We start from the raw sequence: 4,793 nt of genomic DNA on the forward strand, positions 1-4,793 counted from the left end.
CCAAGATAGGATTTGGGCCGCCGATAGGTTGGCAAAATGTGGGTGGGCAAATTATTGGCCTTTGCCCACTTTGCAAAAGGGAGCAAGAAATGGGTGCACACCTCTTCTTCAAGTGTCGCTACACACGTCAGCTATGGGGATTGATCATCGCAAAGCTTGGACTCGTGCACATGGACACATCCGCGTGGCATCTTGAGGAATCCATCTATGCTTGGTGGGATCGGCAACCGACAAAAAAAAACCCAATCGACAAGCTATGGAGTCCCTCACAATGCTTGTCTCATGGATAATATGGAATGAGAGAAATGGTCGTGTGTTCCACACAAGAGTGCTCCACCAACTATACTCCTTAATATCATCCTTCAGGAGGCCAAACTTTGGATTATAGCGGGCGTCAAAAAGCTAGGGTCTATTATTTTGTGCGAGTAATTGTCATGCCATGCTTTCTGGGCACTTTATAAAACTCTATTCTCTCCTTATTTAATCAATGAGGCAAATCTTATGCCTTTGTTTAAAAAAAAGTTTATGAATGTAGTTATACGAAAGGAAAAGGTCTAGCTATCCAATGAGCTAATGGAAGGCGCAGCACCATGGGAGGGAAGATAGGTTCTTTTCCTCCCAAGTTGTTGAATTTAAACTAATTTGGTGTTGCAAGTATTGCTACTCCCTCTGTTCATTTTTATAAGACGTTTTAGACAACTAAATTGAATTGTTTTGGGTGTTGTCTTAAATGTCTAAACGGTCTTACAAAAGTGAACGGAGGGAGTATATTTTTTATAGATATAAACTTGTTCGAATTTAAATAAGTTTTAACTTATGGTACCCTCACGATAAGCTGACAGAGCAACTCAAAGTGTGTCCCTAGGGAACAGTTCAGTCGATTCGACACTTTTGAGCCGTTGGAAGGCAATGGCAGAAGATGAGCGTTGTAAGCTACATACCCGACCAACTTCTTTGCCGAGTGCAGCCTGATTTCACCTACTGGCGACGAGATGGGGAAGGCCTTGTCGACCAACTTCTTTGCCGAGTGAGGACTGGTTTCACCTACCGGCGACGGGATGGGGAAGGCCTTGTCGATGTCTAATGATACATGGTCTGAGGATCATATCCTACGTGCGTGGACAGATCGAGTCGGCCAAAGAGTGTCTAGCCGTGGGCATACAAATGGGCTAAGGATGGTCATGTTATTTCTATAAATGTATCTCTAAGTGAGAATATGTGCATGGACTCGATTGACCCTTGTTTCGTGCGTGTGATGGTGAGAACCCAAAGGGAGACACACAGTTGAGGGACATCAGCTATGAGAATGCTCTCTTTCGGATTAGTGTTAGTAGTATGTGCTAGCATCATTACCTGATGGCCAACACCTTAAAGAACTAGGAGACACACACCTCGTCTTCTCACGATCGCCCTTTTAGCATTGGTTTTGCATGTTCTGCTAATCAAATGTATCACACATATGCTTCTTGATCAAATAAAACTCAATACATGAACACATGGCACTTTTACACGTTTGAATGAATATTTTGACAATTATAACATTTGAATATCACAAATATGAAAATCGTATGCTAGGAAGATCCGATAGCCAGGCCTACTCGTGTGACACAATTTGAGGACACCACGACACATGTAGAGTAGCAACCACAACTATCCATTTTATTTATAGGGATCTAGATGCGGTAGGTACTCACCCAGTGGCGGATCTAGCCCACTAGGCCAGGGTTGGCCAAATTTGTTTTCTCTTTTATTTTTAAACCTTTTTGCTATGGTATAAAGACCATTTCCCAATCTTTGGGTGATACTGCCTCACCATGTCCACCCTCTACCTCCGCCACTGTAATCACCTATTCAGCTATGCATGCACTATGCTAAAAATTCATTCGTGGTGCTAGCCAAAACAACATACGCAAGGAGTGAGTTCCAACAACAAATATATGGCTTTTGCCTTCATACCAAAAGGCTAGGAGATGGACCAAGACTCTCATGTGAGATTGTCAAGGAGGTGGACCTAAAAGTTGCTGCACCACAAGACATCAATGACTTCAGACCGATTACCTTGCTAAACTGTTGTCTCAAAGGCATTACAAAACTTCTAGCTTATCGGATGCAAAAACTCATTCTGAAGATCATACACCATAACCAATATGGTTTTCTGAAAAAGAGGTCCATCCAGGACTGCCTTGCATGGGTGTTTGAATACATTCATCAGTGCCAAACTTCAACAACCAATTGTTCTTCTCAAGTTGGATTTTGCAAAAGCGTTTGATACTATTGAACATGATGCTATGCTGGAAATCATGAAGCACATGGGCTTCAATGACAAGTGGTTGGGGTGGATTAAAACTATTTTCTCCACTGCGAAATCCTCGGTCCTCCTAAACGGCGTCCGGGCAGACAGTTTCATTGCATTTATGGAGTTTGACAAGGTGATCCACCGTCTCCCCTCATTTTTGTCCTCGGAGCAGACCTGTTGCAAGCTGCCATTCACTACTAGGGAAAAGCCTAGCAGCAGCGCATGTTTTAGGCCTATCAGTAGCGTCGGGCTGTGCGCTACTGATAAGGCGCTACAGCTAACGTGTAGCAGTAGCGCCTGCCAACCCACGCTATTGCTATACATGGATAGCTGCATCACGCTTCTGTGGACAGCACTACTGATATTATCTGCAGCGCTTTTTGAAGGCCAGCGCTACTGGTAAGGCGGCGCTACTGCTAACTTTTTCCCATCGCTAGTACTATTTTTATTAGTTTTTTTCCTGCATATTTGTTTTGTATTTGAATAGCCTTTATACAAATGTAATCATAGCATATACATACAACTAGTCTCATCAAATCATGTCATCATCATAATCATCATCCAACACAAAGTGGTCTCTCGTCATCATCTCGAAAATAGAGATACAAGTCTCGATTACTTGCAAATACATCGTCATCCATCTAAACAATGATATACGCGAGAAGAGCTATCACTTTGAGTGAGAGCGGAACTATGCAGTACATGAGTTCGTATCCCTCTCTCGCATTAGCGTGAACCTAAACTAACTACTGCCTGTTGCTCGGAAACCGGAAACCGGTACACCTGGACCTGACACTCCGGCCACTCGTCGTATATATACTCCTGGCGTAGCACTTCTTCGCCATTGATGATCTATGCACCTGCATCGTCACATGAGTCGATGATATGCAACATATATAGTTGAGCAACAGAAAGAGACAGACTTGGCAAAAATATAAAAACAACATATCATAAACATAAATAACAAAGTTCATCGTACCCAAAATGCCCTAACTAGAGTGATCTTCGCTAGTCGAGGAGGAGCACAGTTTAATTACATCACAAATAAAGTTTCACCGCGCATAACTCAAAGTTTTGTCATACAGAAAGTATGGACTAAACGGACACATTGTCATATATCGACAATCACTCCAACATGTCGTACCATCCATCCATGTCAGGGAGATAGTCCCCGAGCTTAGTGAAAGGCTTCATGTCGAGACGCTGAGAGGCTAACCATGTTCAGACGTCTCCCCGCGACATTTGTCCTTCTTCGTAGAACATCCCTGTTTTTTCGACGACCTCCTTCATGATGATTTGGGCAAGTTCGTGCTGGATGTGATAGAACTCAGCTCAAAGTCGACGATCCTCGATATCTCCTACGTTCTTTGCCCATTGCAAAATATGGGCATCGCCGGATCTAGGTGACATGCGAAGGTTCTGGTGATCCCGTCTGTACTCCAGCATGTGGTGTAGGACATATAATCCATCATTAAGAGAATCACTCGGTTGCTGGATGCAGCAGAAGTCGGTCTTATGGCTGAAGGCAACCCTGCCGCCCCTTTTCTTCTTGTCCCTAACCTCTCCACCTAGTGATTGGTAGTAAAACATAACACTGTCGAGAACATCCTTGATGTGGGTGTAATCCTTTTTGTGAATGTTCTTCGACGAGTCCAAGTAAAGAGCGTGGGAGTATCGGGGGTAGAGGATGAGGAGGACGGCGCGCCCGCCGCTGCGAAAAATAAATACACCTCAAATTAATTAGCCTCCACCGTGCAAATGAATGATTGAAATTGAAGGAAGGATATCCGCGCGGATGACTTACACGGGATGATAAGGCACGAGAATCGCCTCCTTGTCCTTATTGGCGAGCATGAAACTGACGATGTATTCCCTAGCGTATTCATGGTGCTTTGTGCAGACTCCCAAGAAGGCCTCGTGCATGTAGTACGGGTCAGCGACACAGATATAAGATATCTGCTCAAGCCCAATGATGTAGTTCATGTGCAAGGCATAAAGGTGGACAAACGTAAAATCCAGCTTCTTCACATGAAACATGTCGAATATGTAATCAAACCGAAGGAAGAACTTATCCGCGGGGAAGCAATCGACGTACGATAATTGCCGCGGAACTTTAACCACGTAGAGTGGGTATCCTGAATCTTTCAAGGCGATGAGGCCTTTCTCTATCCACAGCACATCGTCATGAAGTCTCCTTAGATCGCCGTATCTGGCCCCTAGCGCTCTTGCAGGTAGGATTGGTTGACCGGGGATATGCCATTTATCCGCATCGGGGATATCTATACGGTCCTGAAGCTGAGGCTGCTGAGGCGGCTGGATCATAGAATCAGCTTTTTTGCCTTTCCTCGCTCTCTTCCTAGACTTCTTTACTACCGGAAGGTCGTCCATAATACGTTGAGACGGCAATTCAGGCACCGACTCATGATGCTCAAACCCTGAGGAGGCGCCAGTGTAGACATACTGTTCAGCGCCATCGTCATCCTCATCCTCATCCATG

The sequence above is a fragment of the Triticum dicoccoides genome, chromosome 3B, assembly GCF_002162155.2.
Source record: "Triticum dicoccoides isolate Atlit2015 ecotype Zavitan chromosome 3B, WEW_v2.0, whole genome shotgun sequence".
NCBI lineage: Eukaryota > Viridiplantae > Streptophyta > Magnoliopsida > Poales > Poaceae > Triticum > Triticum dicoccoides.